We start from the raw sequence: 11,093 nt of genomic DNA, 5'->3' as shown, positions 1-11,093 counted from the left end.
ACACGGTGGTACATGAGCCTATCATCCCAGCACTTCGGTGGTGGAGACAGGAAGAACAAGAGTTCAAGGGATGCACCAAGAACACAGTAAGTCTGAGGCCAGCCTAGGACATATGAGACCCTGTCTAAATTTTAAAAAAGCACTCGGGAGGCAGAGGCAGGCGGATCTCTGTGAGTTCAAGTCCAGCTGGGGCTACAAGGAGGCCCTGTCTCAAAAAGACCAAAAAATAAAAAAATAAAAAACATAAATGATTTTTTAAGTATGAAATTTGTAAAAGTTCAATACAAAATGAAAAATGAAACAAAAACTATATCATAAACAATAAAAACAGAAAGAAAAAGGTAAATAATTGAAGGTTTGGCCTAGAGAGATGGCTCAGCAATTAAGAGCACTGGATGCTCTTACAGAGGACCTGGGTTCAATTCCCAGCACCCACATGGCAGCTAACAAGTGTAACTTCAATTCTAGGAAATCTGATCTGATGCCATCCTCTGACCTCCACAGGCATTGCACGACATGGGTGCACCTACCTACATGCAAACAATACACTTATACACATAAAATAAAAATAATAAAAAGAATCAAATGTTTTTGAATGTGACTTTGTAGTCTTCAAACACGCAATAATTATTGTCTACCTTTGTTCATATCTGATAGTCTATGTTTTTGAGACAGGGTCTCCCTGTAGCCCCAAGTCGCTATGTGGAGCAGGCTGGCTTTGAGCCCACAGAGATCTGCCTGCCTCTGCCTCCCGAATGCTGGGATTAAAGGGGTGCACCACCACATCCAGCTGATAGTCTTGATCAGTGGTTCTTTATGAGGGTGAATTTTGCCCTCAGCAGGGTGACCATATTTAGGAAAAAATAAAAATGAAAAGTAAAAATGTAAGACATTGACTTAAAACCTTTTTTAGTATTATTATTTAATTATAAGTATATTGATCTTTGGAATAAGACATACATTTGGAAATGTTTTCAGATATTTTTGTTGTTAAAATTAGTGTTGAGCATGCTCCTGGCATCTAATGGGTACAGATCAGACATGCTGCCAAATAATTTACAGTGCATAAAACAGCCCCCATTATAATTGTGGCGCGCGTGCGCACACACACACACACACACACACACACACACACACACAATGGGATTTTATTCAGCTATAAAGAAAAATGAAATTATGAAATGTGCAGGAAAATGAATGGATCTGGAAATTGTTAATTGACATAGCCCAGATTCAGAAAGAGAAATACTGCATGTTCTCTTTCATATATAGAGCCTAGTTTTTAATATTTCTTTTAGATAGGATCTCACTGTGTAGCCCTGGCTGGCCAGGAATTCACTGTGTAGACCAGGCTGGCCTAAAACTCACAGGTATCACATGGGTCTGCCTCCTGAGTGCCAAAATTAAAGGTGTGTGCCACCACGGTCAGCTAGCTTTTAATTTTTCTGTGTGTATTTACGTGGGTGTGAGTTTGGGTAGAGGTCAGGAAACTTGAAAGCAGACCATGAGAGGAGGAAAAAAGTTTTGAGGAAGGAGGTGGGGAGGATAATAGAATACATGACATAAAAGTGGTACAAGGGTACCAGTGGGAAAGGGTGGGGAAAAGAGACGGGGAAGATCAGCAAAGTGCATATATAAATGCCGTAATGAAACCTATTACTTTGTATGCTAAGCTAATTAAAAACAAACAGAAAAAGAGAATTCAGGTCAAAATGTCAATAGTGCCAAGTGTGAGAAATTATGTTCTATATGGAACAGTGAATTTCCTCACTTTAAATGAGAATCTTGGTGACAAATAACCACTTTTATTACAGGAGCGTATTTCTGATTATGGTGAAGAGGAAGGTCGGGGGCCTGGTTAGTTGAATTGGTAGCTTATTTCTTGGGTCATGGATCCCATAGCGGCTGCAGGCCTCTATACTTAGGATCACCCCCTAGGAGAATTCTCCTCCACAAATCCTGTCTACTAGTCTTTGGAAGACAGCATTGTGCTTTTCTAATAATGTACACTTTCAAAATTGAGGTTTTCCATAACAAAATAAGACTTTGAAAGACATTAAATAACCAAACATGGTGGCTCACAGATGTAATCCAAGTAAGTACTTGGGAAGCTGAGGCAGGAGAATTGCTGTTTGAGGCCAGTGTGGTCTGTATAATGAATTCCAGGCCAGGGTAGGTTGCAGAATGAGACCTTGTCTTAAACAAAAAATAGAAAAAAAGAAGAAAAAAAGAAGAAAAAAAAAATCACCATAACATTCTGTGTGTGTGTGTGTGTGTGTGTGTGTGTGTGTGTGTGTGTATTTTAATTAATGGTTAAGCAAACCTGATATATGCTGCTATGACTATAGGAGAGGTAAACATAAAATGGGCGGGCAAATTACCACAGCCCCCACAGTGTTTGAAATAGCTGAAGGAACAAACTACATAAGGTTGAGTGAGACTAGTTTCTGGAAAGCTGATTGGATAGACTGGCTATCCAGCAAACTTTTGAGATCCTCCTGTCTTTGTGTATTGCCATTCCTGGCTTTTACTATGGTTCTCACACAGCAAACATTTTCCCGCTGAGCCATTTCCCTAGATGCCAGCTTCTAGATTTCAAGTCATGTTAGGAAGGCCTAACCCCAGGTGGCCTGGAACTGCTATGTAGACCATGCTGACCTCAGTCTCACAGAGACGTGCCTGCCTTTGTGATTGACTTTTTTACATTTCTTACTAAGTTTATGCCTACCATTTTTCAGGTTTTTTTAATTTGTAATTGTGGCCTTTTCTCCTTTATATCTACTAACTGGTTGTTGTTTGAATGTATAAAGCTATTATTTTTGCCTTTGTCTGGGTTCCTTACAAAACAGCTTACATGAGCTGGTTAAGAGCACTGGCTGATCCTGCAGAGGACCCGGGTTCGATTCCCAGCACCTACATGGCGGTTAACAACTGTCCATAAGTCTAGTTCCAGGGGATGTAACAGCCTGTTCTGACTTCCACAGGCGTTGCATGACAGTGGGACACCCACGCATACCCAGGCAGTACACTCATATACATAATAATAATAGTAAAAAGAAAACGGCTTACTTGCCAATGTGTTGTTAGAATCATAATCCCAGTGCAGTGAGAATGATGGAAAAATGAACAAAACAAAACAAAAATATTTTGTTACTCAGTTTGCTGCAGCTTCATGAGAAAATAGAGCTAACTGTGGAGTCATGTAGGATATATTTGCACCTCAAAATACTCTTTTGTAACACGGAAGGAAGAAAAAACTACCTGCCACTTCCCTTAGCTCTCTTGTCTCTTTTTTGTCTCTCTAGGCAGTCAGTAGGGAAGGTAGATCTCATATTCTGTGTCTCATCTGAATTAAGAATGGTAAAAGAAGCAAAGCTTTAGAGGATTCATTTGGGATAGGCTTCTGCCATGAGGTGTGACAAAGCTATGCCAGAGCCTTTACTCCATGGAGATTAAACTAGCTGGGATAGGCGGGACTATCACTTACATAGAGGCATGCCACCACAGTTTTCCTTTTATGAAAAATAATGACTTTAGGGCCAAGAAAAGATGTAGTTAGTGTAGTATTAGTGAAACATTTTACTGATTAAAATGTTCCAGCATCTCTAGAGATGATCATTTGATTTTTTTTCCATTTTTTCTAGTAAAACAATGAATTCTATTAAAGATTAATATTGACTCACTCTTAACATTTCTAAAGTAAATCCTAGTTGGTTAGGATATTTATATTCATAAGTGATATTGGTCTTAGGTTTTATCTTCTGTAAACCTTCAGCAGACTCTGGCCTAAATGTTATATTTGGCTCTTAAAGACTATAAACTTGACATATTCTAGAATATTTTAAGTAGTTAAAATGTAAAACTTTAGCAGAATTTGCTCTAAAACTGTACTGGTACTTCTTTGTGTGTTTCTTGGAAACATGGCCATTTCATCCTGATTATCAGTTCTAAATATAATGTCCCAATATAATTTCTATGATTTTTGTTTTATTTTACTTTTTCCAGTGAGACTTCTTCCTTGACATTGTGACTTTGTGTTTTGTCTCCTTTCTCCCTGCCATGTACTAGGTTTGCTGGTATTTCTATTTTATATTTATTTTGTAATGACAGTTTTTTGTTTATTCTATCTTTTAAAAAAGACTTATTTTTTCTTTTACGTATATAAGTGTTTTGCCCACATGTATATAAATGCACTATTTGCATGCAGTTCCCTGGGAGGCCAGAAGAAGGTCCCTGGAACTGGAGTTACAAGCAGTTGTGAGCCACCATATGGGTGCTGGGAACCAAACCAGGTTCTTCTGCAAGAGCAGCCAGTACCCTTAACCACTGAACTCAGATTAGTTATGTTTATTTTAATTTTGAAATTTTTAGTTACTTTTCTTACATTTATTAATTCCTTCCCTATACTTTGGTGTTTTTAGAGATGAGGAATCTTGGACTGACTATACTCCATATAGATATATTTATTAGTCAGGATTTTAATTTGCAAGGAAGTTGAACCTGACTGGTTTTAAAAAAAAAAAGTTGCTTACTAAAATGATATCGGGTAGCTCACAGAAACATTTGGTAGGCTGGAGAACTTTGAGGTTAAACAGCCAGGAAAAAACACCTCAAACCACATGTCAGAACTAGTGCTGATGAGAAATCTACTGCCACTGCTGCCTACTTGTTCCTTCCCTCTTATATGAAAGGAGGTGGACTGTCTGAGTAATGGCTCTGTGTCTGTGGATTCAACTGTAAATTTTAAGAGCTCCAACATATTCTAGATAAACTAGCAGAGAAGAGAAAGAGGAAAGGAAAAGCCGATTACTAAAATGTCATAGCTGTGTAGACCTATGATATTATGTAATTCCATGATTCACAATCCTCTTCTGCTCAGCCAATACCTTAGCTAGTCCAGACTTTTTACCAGATGAGGGAACCTAAATTCTCAATTCTGAGGGGACCCTTTGGTGGTCCAGGAGTTTCAGGCATTGGGAGATTAGAGTACTTATCCAAATACCTTCTACATTTCTCTGTTCCAGTTCTCAGACCCCCAGGACTTCATTAGCATGCTCTTAGTTTCACATATAAGATGTGATGAAATAATTTGACCACTTGTGATATTAAATTCTGAGGCTTGGTTTTGTATTATCTCAGCCGTAACTGTAATACATGTGACAGAAAGTCTACCTTTTGAGACAGGGTCTCCCTGTAGCCCCAGCTGGCCTGAAACTCACTATGTAGACCTGGCTGGCCCCAAACTCACAGAGATCCGCCTGACTCTACCTTCCGAGTGCGGGGATTAAAGGCTTACAGCACCATGCCCAGCTAGAAAGTCTACTTTTTCAGATCGTGGTTTGAGCCAAGAATTTAGGCCTTTGACCTTATTGTCCCTTTTCTTTGGAAACAATTGGCTGCCTCAGAATCGAGAAAGTATGCTTTGTAGTCTCATTATCCTGTAGTAGTGACACTGGGATTTGAGCAACCCCAGTGCTGGACACATTTTTACTAGCCATTTGTTATCTGGGCACATCCAGTGTCAGGAAAGTGGCAATGGTAATGTGCTTCCCAAATAATTGCACAGTAGTTCTGATTGTGAAAAATTGGACCTGGTGCCATTTCTTTAGAATATGCAGATCACATCTAATTACTTTTCAGCTTGAGAGCCCTACAACTATCCACTTTAAATATTTCAGTATATTTAGTCTTTGCCTAGGATAGAACAGAAGCAGCATTGTATGTTTCCTCGTCGTCCTTTCTGTCTCCTCTTAACTGATATGAGAATTGAATAAACTCCTCCAGACTTGGACTGTTCACAGCCAGGCAGAGCAAGACAATCACTCCTCATCAAGACTCTGCTTCTGAGAAGGCAGCTGGAGATTCCATTAGCTTTGTTCTGGCAGCCACACCATGCTGTTGACTCTCACTGAGCTTCCTGTCAATTTAGTTTTCCTCTGTGCTCTTGCTAAGTTATCTATTCTCCAGGCTGTTCTTGTGCTATTAGTGTTTTGTTTAAGCCAGGGAACAGTATCTTATAGTATACTGTTAAATTTCTCTCTATTTAAAAAAATATTTTATTTATTATTTTATGAGTGTATTGCCTGCATGTGTGTGAGTGCACCTGTGTTGTGCAATGCTGCAGAGGTCAGAAAGGAGTTTCAGATTCCCCTGGAACTGGAGTTAAGGACAATCCGCCATGTGGGTTCTGGGAATCGAACCCGGGTCCTCTGCAAGAGCAGTCAGTGCTCTTAACCACTGAGACATCTCTCCAGCCCCTATTTTTTAAACAATTGATTTTTCTCATCAGTCTTTCAAGATAATTTTGGACACTGATTGTGTCACTTAGGTACTAAGAAGGAGCATATCAGAAAAGATCGAGTTTAGGGGCATATGAGTGAGACTGGTATATTCAGACCAGAGTATGCTGAATTTGAAGTAACTGTAGAACATACAGAGAAGAACCTGGGCTCCTAATTGAGTTTTGGTTGTTATTGAGGTAAAGGTGCTTGAAATCATGGGGATGGATGAACTGACCCAAGCAAGGTAGAATAAACAAAAAGGAAAAGGACCTAGGACAGAATTTCAGGAGATACAGTTAAAGAGTAAGAGGGAATGCATCAAGAAGCTAGAAGAGATGAGAGGAACATGTTTTTGAAGGTCTGATTTTATGGAGATACTGCCAGTCACCCCTCCTTCTTCCAAGATCTCTCACTGGTAGGAACTGACAAGTAACACAAGACAAGATAGATGGAGGCAAATCAGCTGTTCCATTACTGAAAACAAGCTGAATTAAAGAAAGTCACTTGGGTCTGAAGCCAAAGTAGGCTCTCCTATTCTTACTGGTGAAACTGATTACTAACATTCACAGTTAAGGAAGAAATGAACAGTGAGGTCAGTGAGAAGTGTGGTAATGATAGAGAAGAGATAAGGTCGTGTTGAAAGTCAAAGAGTGAAAGGAAACAGGAGGGAGGCATTTTATTTCTAATAAGTAGAAAGTCGGTGACCTAGGCAACCTTCAGGCTTAATAGAAAAAGAAACAATTTCGAAAGGGATAACTGTGTATTCAAGACCTGAGTCGTAGCTTTAAGAGGAATTCTGCTCATAGGTGTTTGTGATACTGTGGATAGAACCTTAACAGGAAAGCCTCCTGAAAAGCCCCTCCACAGTTCTTTCTCAGAATGTAAGTACTCATTTGTTCAGAAACTAGAGGTTGAGTGGAGGAATAAGTCAGCAATCTGGTTCCTCTACAGGCCAAATACTTAATTGGGGGGGCAACTCTAAAAGGCATTTGTGAGTAGTCTATAAAGCTGATCAATTCATATTTTTCTACAGAAAATATGAGAGATATGTTCCACTTCCCTGACCTTGAGTAGGCTCTTTCTCTTCCAGTAGCTGTCACCTGCAGTTCCAGTTTGAAGGACTTCTCTTGGCCTGCCAGACACCTTTTCACTTATACTTGAGAGAAATGAAAGTGCCTGAGAATTTGCATGACTCACTCCTTAATTAGAAGAAAGCATGGACACTATTCCAAGAGTAGAGGGCTTCTGGTGGGTAACCAAGAGCAATGGCAAGCTTGTAATGTTTGCGAGTCTATAGGATCCCATTGACCAACATCCTTGAGTCATAGAACATGGAGACATCAAGCAGGTACTGACCTGGAAGCTTCATCCCTACTGCCAATGCACACTACCAGAGGATAGAAGTTATAAATTTTACCCAGCTGCAAATCCTGACAGCTATAACTACTGACCTGGTAAGACATGCCCACTAGTGCAATAGTGGCATGATGTTATGGGAGTAACCAGTCACCCAATGATTGGATTTAATGCCCACTCTGAAAGATAGAACCCATACCTGGCACCATTATCAGAGACAAGAACCTGTGGCTAGATAGGTCATAAGCCCTAAGGGAGAACATGCTACTAATATTCTACAAAATGGATTTAGTATTAAAATGACTCCTAATGACTTATTGCTATACCCATAGATTAGTGCATCTCTCAACCTTATCAGAGAAGTTTCTTGCAGTAGAAATCAATTAACACAGACACACAACTGGTCAACATGCAGATAGTAGTTCCCTGTGTAGTGCTCAGCCTAAATGGGACATGTACATCACAGTCTTCCCCCTAAGTCCCACAGAACTTCATGAAAGATGTGACAGAAAGATTGTAAGAGCCAGAGATGCTGAGTGACTACAAGGCAACAGTGCTTTCCAGATACAACAGTAAAGTTACACATATGAACTCACAGCAGTTGTGAAAGCATGTACAAGACCTTTTCAAGCTCAAGCCAGAAAAAAATCCTAGTGTGGAGATGGGGGGGGGGGAACTGGGATGAAGTCCCACTCCTAGCTGAGAAACTATTGGCATTTAGTAGCTGCTGGGAGAGGAAGAGTCAATTTTCTTTAAGGGTATGACCTCTGGTAAGTCAACCATACTCCAGGGGATGGGCCCACACCCGAGTATTTGGGTAACACAAATTGGACTGGAGAAGAAAAGAAAGAACACAGGGTTGGGTGGGTAAGGAGGTAGGAGTGGATCTAGGAGGAGGAGGGGAGAGGAATATGATAAAAATACACTGTATAAAAGTTTAAAAGAGTTGGGGCTGAACAGATGACTCAGCGGTTAAGAGCACTGACTGCTCTTGCAGAGGACCTGGGTTTGAGTCCCAGCACCCATATGGCAGTTAACAACCATCTATAACTCCAGTTCCAGGGGAATCCGACGCCCTCTTCTGAACTTTGTGGCATTGCACGACATGGGTGCACTCACATACATGCAGGCAATACAGTCATATGCATAAAATAAAAATAATAAAAATTTTAAAGACTTAACAAAAATATTAAAAAGAAAAAGAAAACCAAGAGGAGAGGGCTTGAAGTTCAGGGAGTAAGGGATGCAGTACATGAGGTGAAGAGGGTAACAGAAAAAAATGGGAGACTCATGAAGGATTTTTTTTAGGCTAAACTAAGGCCTTTGGCTTTTTCTCCAAGCAAAGAAAGAAAACATTGGAACATTCTGAGTAGAGAAATGACATGCTTTGGTTTAAATTATAGCAGGACTCCTCTGACAGCTGAATGGGTGGTAAAGAGTACTGTAGAAGTGAGGAGACTGGGTCAAATGTTACTTCAGTGCTGTAGGTGAGCAACAGTCATGACTCCTCCAGGGAGAGGGTGGTAGAGTGGATGGAGCCAGCAGAATTCTAGAAAGATATCTTAAGAACAGTTAGTGCTTTTAAAAAATTTAGTTTGTGAGTGGCTGTGCCAGTTCTCTATCCCTTTTCTAAGCATGTTTTCCCTGCTGCTTTGGGCTGCCCCAATGTTTTGGGTTTCTTTACTTTTTCTTTAAAGCTTCCTTCTCGTTTTATCATAGTGTTTCATAGAAGCTCTTTATATGCTTTACTTGTCAACTGTGGAGTTCCTTACATATTAATCATCTCAACTCTGTTCATAGGAGTCTCTCACCATGTAAATAGTTTTCATTTTTAGTAGGTAAGTCTGTTCCCTTATAGTTTCTATTTGTTTAGCCTCTCATAATTACAATCTTTAAGCATGAAAAATTTAAAGAAAATATTTTTATAATTTTGAAGCAGAGAAGGTCACCAAGCTTGTGGGGTCCCTCTATTTCAGTCAGGCTGGGTGGGCCTGGAGCATACTGTGAAGCCCTGATGGGTGATTGTAGATCTGCTCTCTCTAGCTAAGGGCGGTGCTGGAGTGGAAACAGGGATCAAAGTTGGTTTCCTTCCCCTGTGGGCACCCTTTCTGTTTATTTGTCTGTCTCCCTCCCTGAGCTGTCAGCCTGTGAGCACAGGGACTGTGGTGGATTTGCTCAGTGCCATTGCCTCCCCAAGTCCTAGAGTGGGCACCATCAAAGTTGAGGTTCTTTCCCTTGTGGGTTGAAAAGCTAATGCCTTAAACATATTGTCTTCCTACCAGATAGCTCCTCATAAGAATGTCCCACTGACCTGCAAAAAGCTTCTTATCTTCCCTCATAGGCCTTTTATCCTTGTCACAATGTCTATCAAGATGTATTGTGAGACTCTGGAGACATGGCTCAGCGGTTAAGATTACTAGCTGCTCTTGCAGAGAACCCAGGTTTGATTCTCAGCACCTACATGGTGGCTAGCAACCATCCATAACTCCAGTTTCAGGGGATCTGACACCCTCTTCTGACCTCTGCAGGCATTGCACACACAGGTGCACTTACATACATGCAAGCAAAACACTCATACACATAAAATAAATAAGTAAATAATTACAAAAAAATAATTTTACCTTCCTTCATGCCAACATAAAGCTCTTGTTATTACTTACAGAGAACAGCAGCAATGTGCTGGCAAGGCTACGTTTTTGTGCCTTCAGATGTCTCCTTATCTGTAGTTATTTCAGTTCATCACCACCAGGTCATGACTTCCTATTTCACAACAAGTGAGAGACTGTTATGTTGTGGCTTTCAGTGCTTACAAGAATGCAGTGGTTTGGGGTCTTTTGGCCATGAGAACAGTGTAATTACATGTTAACCCAACCAAATGAGAATTCTTCATTTGACAAAAGCTGCACTTTTCTTAGTCTTTAGCCCCTAAAATCTTATCCTGACCCATGTTATAAAGTCACTATAAGTGAGATGACCATTACTGTCAGATAATTACCTCTTTTATACTTTAAATAAGGGATAATGCTCATATTGTTGAAACTGTTTAGATAGACACAGATGTAGACTTCTTTAATTTCTTCTATAATGCCACTACATCCCTAATGCCAAGTTTGGTAAGGAAATTGCAGTATAGGAAAAACACTATAGGTCAATATTAATTAATATAGACATGAGAAATGAAATCCAGCTGTTTTGCATTTAAATGTAAAAAATTAAATGATATAATCTTTAGAAGAGAGCCTTTCTAGATACAAACTTTAATTCAACTTTTGTATAAAGAGACTTATACAGGCGCTGAAGCAATGACTCAGCAGTTACAAGCACTACTGACTGCTATTGCAGAGGACCCAGGTTTGGTTCCCAGAACCCACATGGCAGCTAACAACCATCTATAACTCCAATTCCAGGGGATCCAACACCCTCTTTTGACCTCCATGGACATTTCATGCCACAGGT

The 11,093-nt window shown here is 40.0% G+C and overlaps 1 protein-coding gene across 2 annotated transcripts in view; it reads left to right on the top strand.

The window, feature by feature from the left end:
* Positions 1 to 11,093, top strand: part of Gab3 (GRB2 associated binding protein 3) — an 84,590-nt gene that overhangs the window by 21,058 nt on the left and 52,439 nt on the right. The gene's annotated exons all lie outside the window — the stretch shown is intronic.

The sequence above is a fragment of the Nannospalax galili genome, unplaced genomic scaffold (assembly GCF_000622305.1).
Source record: "Nannospalax galili isolate Female #2095 unplaced genomic scaffold, S.galili_v1.0 scaffold880, whole genome shotgun sequence".
In the NCBI taxonomy this organism is placed as follows: domain Eukaryota; kingdom Metazoa; phylum Chordata; class Mammalia; order Rodentia; family Spalacidae; genus Nannospalax; species Nannospalax galili.
This window is presented reverse-complemented; position numbering and strand designations above follow the sequence as displayed.